This window comes from Leptonychotes weddellii, chromosome 10 (assembly GCF_054177405.1).
Source record: "Leptonychotes weddellii isolate Sample4059 chromosome 10, ASM5417740v2, whole genome shotgun sequence".
Lineage (NCBI taxonomy): Eukaryota > Metazoa > Chordata > Mammalia > Carnivora > Phocidae > Leptonychotes > Leptonychotes weddellii.
Genome location: NC_138378.1, coordinates 45,829,081 through 45,842,143, shown reverse-complemented (window position 1 = coordinate 45,842,143; position 13,063 = coordinate 45,829,081).

The following is a 13,063-nucleotide window of genomic DNA, read 5'->3' as shown; positions in this document are numbered from 1 at the left end:
CAATGGAGGAGTAACAGATATTAAACAAAGAATTAAAAGTAAATGGTATGGCATATCATGATAAATATTATGGAATAAAAATAAGGCAGTCAAAAAGGATTGGGAGTACAGAATGGGGGAGGGTGGGGTTGCTATTTAAATATGATGGTCATCAAAGTTCTTTTTTCTTATTTATTTATTTTTTTAAAGATTTTATCTATTTACTTGAGAGAGAGAGAGAGAGGGCATGAGCGGGGTGGGGGAGGAGAGGCAGAGGGAGAAGCAGACTCTCCACTGAGCAGGGAGCCCAACCCAGGGCTGGATCCCAGGACCCGGAGATCATGACCTGAGCCAAGGCAGGCACTTCACTGACTGAGGCACCCAGTCACCCTTGTCATCAAAGAACTTATGAGAGAAGTGATATTTTAGCAAAAATAATAGTCAGTGAAGAGTATGCATGCAGGAGGAACCCCACCACAAGAGCCTGGGCAGAAGCATGCCTTGTCAGTTGTGAGCTGCAGAGCAATGAGCATCAGTGAGTGGGGAGGTGTGGTGACCCGGGGCCAGGTGGTATAGAGCCATGTAGGCTGCTCTAAGAACTTGGGTTTCAGGGGAAGCTGGGAGGCTCAGTCGGTTGAACAACCGACTCTTGATTTTGGCTCAGGTCATGATCTCAGAGTCCTGGGATGGAGTCCCACGCTCAGCAGGGAGTCTGCTTAAGATTCTCTCTCCTTCTGCCTCTCCCCCTGCTCTCCCTCTCTCTCAAATAAATAAATAAATCTTAAAAAAAAAAAAAGAACTTGGCTTTTACTTTGAGAAGGATGCAAGATATTGTTGGATTATGAGTACAGGACTGATGTGATCTAACTTGCGTTTTTAAGAGAACTGCTCTGGCTGTTATGTTGAGAAAAGACTCAACAAAGGGAATTGGTGATGAGAACAATGAAGCTAGTTAAGAAGTCATTGTGACAGTACAGGGTAGGATTGAAGTGGCTGAGAAGTGGTCAGGTTTTGGGTTTCTGTTAGAGAAAGGGCCAACAGAAATGGTTGACAGATTGGATGTGGGGTTTGCAGAAAGAAGGAGGAGTCAGTGGTGAACCAGATGGTGTTTATGTTCAGCAAACAGGTATCATTTACTGAGGATGAGGCTGTGGCTTAACTTTCTGAGGAACCGCCTTACTGCTTTCCAGAGTGGCTGCACCAATTTACAAGCCCACACTGCACAGGGTTCTCTTTTCTCCACATCCTCACCAACATTTGTTATATCTTTTTTTTTTTTTAAAGATTTATTTATTTATTTGAGAGAGAGAGAGAGAGAGAGTACATGAGTGGGGGAGGGTCAGAGGGAGAAGCAGGCTCCTCGCTGAGCAGGGAGCCCGATGCGGGACTCGATCCCGGGACTCCGGGATCATGACCTGAGCGGAAGGCAGTCGCCCAACCAACTGAGCCACCCAGGCGCCCACATTTGTTATATCTTGTTTGCTTTAATTTTTGTTTTTCATACTGATAGCCATTGTAACAGGTGTGAGGCGTTATCCCACTGTGGCTTTGGTTTGCATTTCCCTTATGACTAGTGGTGTAAACACATTTTCATGTACCTGTTGACCATTTATATGTGTTCTTTGGAAAAATGTCAATTCACTTCCTCTGCCCATTTTTAATCAGATTGTGCTTTTGCTGTTGAGTTGCATGAGTTCTTTATATATTTTGGATATTAACCCCTTGTCATATATATGATTTGCAAATATTTCCTGCCATTCAGTAGGTTGCCTTTTTGTTTTGTTTGTTCTTTTCTCTTCTCTTCTTTTCTCTTTTTGTCCTCCTTCCCTCCCTCCTTTCTTCTCTCCCTTCCTTCCACCCTCCCTCTCTTCCTTCTTTCCTTCCTTCCTTCCTCCTTTCCTTCTTTTCTTTCTTTCTTCTTTCTTTCTTTCTTTCTTTCTTTCTTTCTTTCTTTCTTTCTTTCTTTCTTTCTTTCTTTCTTTCTTTCTTTCTTTTCTTTCTTTCTTCTTTCTCTTTGGCTTTGGAGAATCTTCTTAGTTTGATGTAGTCCCACTTAATGACTTGTGCTTTTGTTGTTTGTACTTTTGGTGTTAAATCCAAGAAATTATTACCAAGATCTACGTCAGGGAGATTTTTCCTATATTTTCTTCTAGGAGTCTTAAGGCTTCAGGGCTTATTTTTAAGTCCTTTAATCTGTTTTAGTTCATTTTTGTGAGTGGTGTGAGATAGGGGTCTAGTTTCATTCTTCTGCAGCTTTCCTAACAACACTTATTGAAGAAACTTCTCTTTTTTCATTGAGTATTCTTGGTTCCCTTGTCAAATATTAGTTTACTATATATATAGGGGTTTATTTCTGGGCTCTCAATTCTGTTCCATTGGTCTATGTGTCTGTTTATGCCATTACCATATTGTTTTGATACTGTAGCTTTGTAGTATAGCTGGAAATCAGGGACTGTGATGCCTCCAGCTTTGTTCTTTCTCAGGGTTGCACTGGCCACCCAGGGTCTTTTGTGCTTCCATACTAATTTTATGATTTTTTTCTATTTCTTTGAAAAATGCCATTAGGAATTTTATACAGATTCCATTGAATCTATAGATGGTTTTGTGTAGTGTAGACATTTTAACAATATTAATTTCTCCAATCTATGAATACCAGATAAGTTTCCATGTGTGTCTTTGTCAGTCTTTTATCAAAATCTTATAGTTTTCAATATTCAGATCTTTCATCCCCTTGGTTAAATTTATTCTTAAGTATTTTATTGTTTTTGAGGATATTATGAATAAGATTATTTTCTTTATTTCATTTTCATATATTTCACTGTTAGTGTATAGAAACCGATGATTTTTCTTGATTTTGTATCCTGCAGCTTTACTGTACTTGCTGATTTATTCCAACAGTGTTTTGATGGGGTCTTTAGGATTTTTTATATGTAAGATAATATCATCTGCAAAGATAATTTTACTCTCCCTTTCCGATTTGGATGTCATTTATTAGTTTTTCTTACCTGGTTGCTCTGGCTAAGACTTTCACTATTACACTGAATAAGAGTAGTGAGAGTGATACCCTTATTCCTGATCATAGAGAAAAAGCTTTCAACCTTTCATTATTGAATATGACGTTAGCTGTGGACTTGTTCTATATGGTCTTTATTACGTTGAAGTAAGTTTCTTCTAGTGAAATTTGTTGAGAATGTTTATCATGAGAGGACATTGTATTTTGTCAATTGCTTTTTCTGCATCTATTGAGATTATCATATGTTTTTTCTCTCTCATTCAATTAATATGGTGTATTACATCTGTTGTTGTATGTATGCTGAACCATCTTGCATCCCTCGGATAAGTCCCAATTGATCATGGTGTATGATCATTTTAATGTGCTATTGAATTCAGTTTGCTAATATTATTTTTACAAAAATTTTGCATCTATATTCATCAGGGATATTGGTCTGTGGTTGTCTTTTTTTTTTTTTTTTTTGGTAGTGTCTTTATCTGGTTTAGGTATCAGTGTGATGCTGGCTTCATAAAATGTGTTTGAGAGTATTCCTTCCTCTTCAATTTTTTCAAAGAATTTGGGAAGGATCAGTATTAATTCTTCTTTAAATGTTTGGTAGAATTCACCAGTAAGGCCATCTGGTCCTGGACTTTTTTTGTTGCTGTTGAAAGTTTTTGTTCACTGATTCATTCTCCTTACTTGTTATTGAACTGTTCCGACTTTCTACTGTTTCAGGATTCAGTCTTTGTAGGTTGCATGTTTGTAGGAATTTATCCATTTCTTCTAAGTTAGCCAATTTATTGTTGTGTAATTGCTCATGGTAGCCTCTTATGATTCTTTGTATTTCTGTGGTGTCCATTATAATGCTTCTCTTTCACTTGTGATTTTATTTCTTTAAGCATTCTTTCTTTTTTCTTAGTCCAGCTTAAGGTTTGTCAACCTTTTAAATCTTTTTTTAAAAAGAGGTCTTAGTTTTGTTGATCTTTTTGATCATTTTTCTGGTCTCTATTTCATATTTCTGTGCTGATCTATGTTATCTCCCTTCTGCTAACTTTGGACTCAGTTTTTTCTTCTTTTTCCAGTTTCTTGAAGTGTAGTTTTTCTTGTTTCTTAATGTAGGCATTTATCACTATGAACTTTCCTCTTAGAACTGCTTTTGAGGAGTTCTTTAAGTTTTGCTATGTTCTGTTTCCATTTTTTGTTGGTTTCAAGATAGCTCTTGATTTCCATTTTGATTCCTTCTTTAACCCATTGGCTGGTCAAAAGCATGTTACTTTGCATTCTCGTGAATCTTCCCATTTTCCTCATTAGTGATTCCTATTTTCATATCATTGTTGTCAAAAAAGTTACTTGGTTTGATTTCAACCTTCTTAAATTTACTAAGACTTATTTTTGTAAGTGATCATGTGATCTGTCCTGGAGAATGTTCCATGTGTGCTTGAGAAGAATGTGTATCCTGCTGCTGTTGGATGGAATGTTCTATATATGTCTGTTAGGCCCATTTGGTCTAAAGTATGGTTCAAGTTCAACATGTCCTTGTTGATTTTGTCTGGATGATTTAGCCATTGTTGAAAGTAGGGTACTTTAGTCCCTTACTATTATTACATTGTAGCTTGTTTCTCCCTTCAGATCTGTTAGTATTTGCTTCATATATTTAGATTCTCTAGGATTTTGTGCATATATAGTTATGATTGTTATATTTTCTTTACAAATTGACCCTTTTATTATTATATAATGACTTTTTTTCTCTTACTACCATTTAAAGCTTAAAGTATTTTGTCTGATATAACTATAGCTACTCCTGCTCTGTTTCTGCTTCCACTTGCATGCAATATCCTTTACTTTAAGACTATGTGGCTTTAGCTGATGTGAGTCTCTTGCAGGCAGCATATAGGTGGGCCATGATTTTTTTTATATATCCAACCACTCTATGCCTTTTGATTGAAGAAGTCAATCTATTTTCTTTTAGAGTAATTATTAGAAAAATATTTGTAAAATATTGTTAAGTGAAAATGTAAGTTGGAGAATTATGTGTTATATACTTTTTAAATTTAAAATCTATATGAATAATTTAAAAATTCATTTAATGACTTAAATTTAAATAATTTTATATCTTTAAATATTGCTTTATATTGCTTAAATTAGTAATTTGCTGAATATATTACTTAGTAAATATTAACGTTGTTATCTTAAAAACAGTATTTCATCTTTACATTTTATGCAAATTCTATCTTTTTTGCAAACTTATGCTCTATCAGTTATTCACACTTGAGGAATTCCTGGGACATCCATATGGTATTACTAAAACATCACGATTTGGTGGGTAGAGCTTCTTAAATTGGAAGGATCATGCATAGAATAAAATAAACATAGCCAGTATAGGCTTGGCCCTATAAACCCAGTGTCATATACAATCAGTTTAATAAAATAAGATTGTGTACCATAAATATCATAATGTATAACAAAATGGGTTGAAGTTTAAAAGGAGCTTTTATGACTAGAGAGATAAGCTTCAGTTAACTGGTAATTTACTTCTTTCCCTGACAATATGCTATATTTTAATGGGTTAGTTTTCCTTTATAGAAGAAGAGCTATATCAGAAGGAAAAACATCATAATGTTTACATTAGAGGAAGAATAAAATTTTAAAAATTTAGGAAATAAACTTGGTTACATAACTTTGTAATAGAGTGAATAGATTAGTACTCACTAGCATTGTGTTTTCTTTGCACTATTGTTATACATATGGGGAAAATACATAAGTGGGGAAATTCTCATTATAAATTTAATGTTTGAGAAAAAGACTTGTTGTCTTAGAATATATCATACATATTTTAAAGATATAATTATTTAAAATTATGATACCTTAGAATGTAGGAATAAGTTTAAGATGCTGTCACTGGTTTTTAAAAGAATATATTTAGTTATCTTTCACAAAATAAATATTTATTGAATATGAGCCATGTGCACATAAATTTTGTGAATTCAACTTTATACATTCAGAGAGGAAACTAAAAAAAAAGTTTCATTTTTTCAACAGTTTTGCAAAGTGAACATCATGAGATATGAATCTATTGTTACCTCAGTCTACATTCTCAAGAGCTTTTCAGAGTGAGTAATCCTCTGCTGTGATTGTGATTTAGTGTTTAAATCTGCATTTTTGGGGGAGAGGGATTATAATAAGGCCTTTGAATGCAAGTCAATGTGAATCATTTCAGTGTTTGTAGAAACCTGAAAATGTTAGACCGATTTAGACTTATGGGATGCTGGTTTCCAAAATGCTAACTTCCTAACGAATTTTCATGCAAAATTTGACTCTTGGCATTTTACTGTAAATATTCACATTAGAATGAATTGCTTTCCCCATCACCAGGATTGATATGTGTGACTGCACTGAAATTTTATCTCCAAGATCATAAATGAAACAAAATTGCTATTATTAACAATAATAAAAAATAATTAGTATTTATTAGCACTGTTCTAAAAGATTTACATAAACTTACTTACTTAACCTTCTCAACCACATTATCAAGACAATTATTTCTGACCCTAGATGACTGAAGCAAAGGATAGTGTACATATTGCCCACAGACAGTTAAAAGAAAAACTATAAAAGACACCAATTGAAAAACTTTCAATGGAAGTTAAATAAAACTTCACAGGAAAAAACAATGTGAAATGGTTAATAAACACAAAAGTAGCTTCTTTCCTGAGTAATTAAAGGAATTCACATATATATAATGACCAGGTATCATCTTTCAGTTATAAAATAAGCAAAATTGGGAAACCATAACAACAACAGCAACAACAAAAGACCATAACAGTACTGATAAAGGTGATAAATAAAAATGTGTACTTCAATTTAAAAGAAAAACTTAAATTTAACTCAGTTTCAACTAGACATTCACAGAGAGAATTATGAACTGGAATATTGTATTGAGGAACTAAACTATATTAAGCCCAGAGATAATGAGATAAAAATATATTTAAGAGGCATGGAGGCATATGGAAAGGCTCCAGATATGTCTAAATATACTGAATACAAAATGGAGAAGTAACATGTGTAGACCTAATGACTAAAAGTTTTCAACAATTAAAAAAAAGGTAAAGTCTTTTCAATTCAAAAATTCAAATATATCTTAGAAATGTATCCTGACAAATTGGTACAAATTATGGATTTGCAGATCTTCACCCAGAACTCTCACAGTGAAACTACAGAACACTAAGAATTAAGTTTATATATTTCAAGACACAAAAAATATAACAGCAATACAATCAGACTGACAAAATAACAGGAACAAAATCAGTTTATGTAGATACACAACAAAAGGTTGGAACAAAAAAAGGTCAGAAAAACATGTGTGAGTTAAAGGAAAGTTGAAAGAAAGCTGATTTATTAAACCAAATGGAATTTAAGATAAAAGATAATGATAAAATGAAAAACCATTGAAAATATAACAATTGCAAACTAGTTATGAACCTGAGATCATAGCTTCAAATTAAACAAGTGAAACCAGATCAAATTACAAGCAGAAACTGACAAATTCACTGAGTGGGAGATTTAAATCTCTCTCAGAAAATGGAAGATCAAATCATCAGAAGCACAGAAGTACTTAGGTGGTTTTAACAACACAAATATTCAAGTAGACACATAAAGGTCTGCAACCAACCAAAGGAAATAAGGGATATTTATGGAAAATGTACAATAAACATCATACTTAAAGATAAAATTTCAGGTAATTTCATTAAAACTAGAGCAAAGGGCACCTGGTCAGCTCAGTCAGTGGAGCATGTGACTTTTGATCTTGGGGTTTGGGTTTGAGCCCCATGTTGGGTATATAGATTACTTAAAAATAAAATCTTAAAAACAAATAAAAATAAAGCTAGAGCAAATTAAAGCTATTGATCCTCTTATCTTCTATTATGTAATGTTCTGTCTGAGGTATCATGCAATGCAGTAAGACAATAGAGAAATATAAAGTTTTAAGTATGAGAAAGAAAATTATTTAGTATTTTTTTCAGATATTAATATTGTATACACAAAACTATAGACAGATATTTAGAACAAATTAGAAAGTTTAAAGGTTACTGGATACAGAATGAATATATAAAATTAATCATGTTACTATGCAATCAATTAGAAAATGGAAAATCTATATATTACAGATATAAAGTTCATAATAGCAACACAAACTGAAAGATATCTAGGTCTTCAAAAAAACAACTACAGAGTACTTTACAGATAAAATTACAAAATAATATCAAACAACATAAAATAAGATCTAAATAAATGACAATATATACCATGTTCATGAACGGGAAGATTCAATATTGTAATAGCATCAGTTCTCCATAAATTAATTCATAAATTCAGAGCAAATTGAAAGTATCTTAACAGGATTATTTGTTGAACTTGAGCAAGAGTTCCTAAAATTTAGGGGGTGCCTGGGTGGCTCAGTTGGTTAAGCATCCGCCTTTGGTTCCAGTCATGATCCCAGGGTCCTAGGATTGAGTCCCGCATTGGGCTCCCTGCTCAGTGGGGAGTCTGCTTCTCCCTCTCCTTCTGTCTGCTGCTCTACCTGCTTGAGCTCTCTTTCTGTCAAATAAATAAATAAAATATTAAAAAAAAAAAGAGTTCTTAAAATTTCTATAAGAGTACATTTTTAAAAATCCTAAGAAGGGCAAAAGGAGATTTACCCTTTATATTAAGATGTATTATAACACAACCATTTTTAGATCAGTTAGTGTAGACATGCACGATAGATAGATATACTACAATACAACAGAATAGAGAACCAGCAACCAGACTCAAGTGTATAAGTGGTATATGATAGAGGAAGTATTACAATCTTTGAAAATAAGATGAACCATTTAAGAAGTGGTTTTGCAAGTAGAAAATAAAAGTAGGGCCTTTCCACTCTCTCTCTCTCTCTCTCTCTCTCTATATATATATATTAAACACATGATGGATCAAGATTTAATTATTTTTCTAAAAAAAACCTTTAAAATTATCAAAATAAAATACTTGGGAATATCTCAATGAGACACAGTAAAATCATACAAGTAAAAACTGATGCATTTGATGTATAAATTTTTAAAAATCTGTATAACAATAACAGCACACATAACGTTTAAAAGAAGAAGATATATCAGTCAAAGGATTAATGTTTGCAATTATAAACAATTCACACAATCAATAAAAAATAGAAAATTGAGCACAAATGGTCAAAGGATATAAACAGACAATTCACAGAATAAAAATCTAGAAAGACAATTAAAAACATGAAAAGATGTTCAACATTAAGAGTAATCAGAACTCTTTCAGAATTTGACAGATTAATCTGGAGGACAAAAAGTAAAGACGCATATAGAAAATTGAAGCAACTCACATCCATGTAAAATGTTGCATTCTGTCAATAGAATATAGGAAGTATATTCATTGGGCCACAAAGAAAACTTTAATGCAGAACTTCCCAATCAATGTTCCACAGTGGCTTACAGATCTACTGAGATATGGTCCCCTTAGTTATCCAGAATATAAGCAATACCTGGGGAAGTCAGAGACCCCAGTTTCAGGCAATCTCACCCATTTATCCAGTGTGCCATGTAAATATTATCATTTCTATGTATACCATTATGTAAAAAAATGTTAGGAAGTATTGCTTTAATTTTTTCCAAAAAGCTGAGATTTTACAGGTCACATTTTTCACCCTCAGAACAGAAATCAACAGTAAATATTTGTTAGAAGTAGAAATAAAATAAAATAAAATAAAATAAAATAAAATAAAATACTCCCTCAGGCAAACAAAAGCAATGATAACAACAAAACTTAATTGCTTGGAAATTCAGAACCATGCTTCTAAATAACCCTTATATCAAACCCACACATATCTGTATCTATATCTATCTATATTATCTATATCTATATCTATCTATATCTTTATCTATATATATCTTATAATAAGAACTGAACAAAATATCTAAAGAGGTTACTTCATATAAACACTTAGGGAATGTAGTCAAAGCTAAAATCAGGAAAAAATACATAGCTTTAAAAGCTTTTAGTAAACAGAAGTCTGCTTCTTGATTATGAAGGACTGGTTGCTAGTCAGTTAATCAGTTTAGTGGAATCACCAAGTGCCAAGCATAATGAGTGAAAAAAATCCAACAACAAGGCTCATGATCATAATATTTCATATTATGGATATGGAATAGAAAAGATTCTAAGAACTTCAGCAGTTAAAAGAAATAATAAGCACACTCCTCAAAAGAACACTAAATTGAAGAATCCCTTTACATGCTGAAAAGCAAAATTATTTTCCATTAGAATGTCATACCTTGCTTAATCAATCAGCTGAGAAAACAGATTAAAGATTTTTTTGATATGTAAGGACTCAAAGTTTACCTACGAGGTACTCTTTTTTAGAAAAATATTGGAAGACTTTTTTTCTAGCTAAAACAAGTATTTAATAATAATTTTTTAAAAGCAGAAAGACAAAGGATCCAGGAAACTGTGATTTAAACAGGAAAGTGTTGGTGAGGAATAACTGGACCACAACAGATCTAGACAGCAATTGGTCCAGCTACAACAGAAGAGAAGATTGCAAGAAAAGTTCTGGAAAGTTGAGTCTTTATTGCTCAGATAGCACCATAGATGACAAAGTAAAACACCTGGAAAGAAATAAGTAGATTAATGGAAGCATCTGCAAATGAAAAAGGGGAAATTATTAAGTCAAGGAAAATCTGTATATGGCTAGTTTCTATGGTGAACAATACTAACGTGGTGGTAAGTATGTGAAATTATTTTACTGATATTTAACTAAAAAACTGGTGGTTAACTATATTGAAGAGTTAAGGGGGGTATATTAGGAGTCCAATTCATTTCCATCTTTATCATGTTTGCATTCAATAAAAATGCCTAAAAATTAATAAGCCTAAAAAGCACAATAAGCTTAATACTTAAAAATACAGATACAGCTACTAGAATAAGTAGCTAAATAGTTAAATGTATAACAGGGACTAGGAAGTACATGAGCAGAACACTACTTTTCTTGTTTTAAACTTTAAAGGCTTATTTGATGAGATAGCTTGGAATCACAAAAAGAGTTTTTACTCATTTTTATTTTGTTCCCCCCACCAAAGTAATTGAGATGATAATTAAATGAGCACTGTGAAGGCTTGTAAATAGGTTACTTTAGGTAAGTGGCCTTCAATGGATGTATTATTATCCTATCTCCTCACCAGTATAGATTACATTTTTTAAATTTCCGGGAAAACTTTTTATTGTCTCAATGGTTGAGGGAGAACCATTGACATTTAGTGTATAGTGAGCAGGTAGGCATGATAGTCATTCAGCAAAATTTCAACCTTCAAATTTCCACCAGACATAATTTACTTGAAATACATCTATCGTAGATATTAAGGGATGTTAATACCTGTTCACTATTTTGGAAAAAATTACATGCACGAACAGAAGTGCCCCTACCACCCATGTGGTAGAATTGCAAATATACATAGATACACACACCTCAGGGCACCTGGGTAGCTCAGTTGGTTAAGCATTGGACTCTTGGTTTTGTACCCTGAGATCCTGAGATTGTGCCCTGTGTCAGGCTCCATGCTGAGTGTGGAATCTGCTTGAGATTCTCTTCGTTTCCCTCTCCCTCCCCATCTGTCCCTCTCCAAGTGTGCTCTCTCATTCTCTTGAAAATAAATAAAATCTTTTTAAAAAAGAATATAAAGATATTAAAGTGTGCATAACAAACTATTTGTCCCAAAAGGGAGAATTAGTTTTGTGGAATTGAGAGCCACAGTTATAGGTTATTAGATACTAATTCTTATGGAGTTTCTTGTTGTAAAGTTCAATTAAAAATATTAAATAAAATAACCTATTCATAATGAGTGGATGCTTAGTCTGTGGACCTAACAATATTTAGATATAATTCTCAATTTGTGTATTTCAATCTCAAAAAGTATCCTGGGATTAACAAATTATAGAGTGTTAAAAAGTCAAGTCAGTACTCACACACCTTCAGTTTAAACATATAGACCTTTCTTTAAGATTATATCATTTCAAGATGCTAACAGAAATACATGAAATTTATCTGGCCAGAAGGAAGAATTTTAGTGGAAATGTAAAAAAAATAGTAGGCAGGGTGATGTAAATGGAAGTGTTACATGGGATTTCTGGAAAGTTCCACGAAAGGAAATAATTCAAGTGGAAGGAGTGTCCTTTTTCCTACCCTCCCTTTCCCCACTTGGTAATTCTTGATGTCTGGAAAGAGTATGTGATGTTTGGAGTCTCAGTAAATACTTGGCGAACTTGAGGTTGTAGACAGTGAGCTGGGGAGAGCAGAGCAGATAGAGCAGCTTGAGAAACTGAAACAGCTGAAAGCTTCCCATCAGCCCTGAGTGACAGCTCTGAGCTTATTTTACAGGAGGAGAAAAAAAAAATCCTTACTCCTTTAAATCATTGTTATTTTGGGTTTTCTGTTACACACAGCCTAACTGAACCCTAATTATTGTCACTTCCCTCCTTCCTTCTTTCCTTCCTTTATAAAAAGTATGAAGCCACTTACTACAGTATATATGAGTCTGCAGAATTAAAATAAGAAAAAAAGGAGAAAAAGAATTGGAATTAACATATTAAAAACCTGGAATAAAAGTTGTAAATAAAAAAATGACATCGCTAGTTTGAAAATAGGTGTCTACAGCCAAAGGGTGTAAAACCTATGTTTAATATATGCATTTATGTGCATGTGAAATAGCATTTTTGGTGATGGTTAGCCAAAAGTAAATTCCCCTCCATAGCTCTTATTAACCTATACACTTCCCAGCATAGACCACCTTGATCAATAAAGAGAATATTTAGACAGAGAAGCGACCACTTTCTGGAAGTTAGGACGTGCAAAGGGAATCCGAGGCGATATTCAGGAGGATAGACGGCGGGGGAGGGGGCCTCCGTTGGCCACTTCTGGCAAGTGATAGAACCGTGGAGCACAAAATCGGAACTTTTAGAAGTTGGCTCCGCTGAGGGACGTCGCTCCAATGGCCAAGCGGGGGGTGGAACCCTTGCTGGGACAGTGTGGTCTCA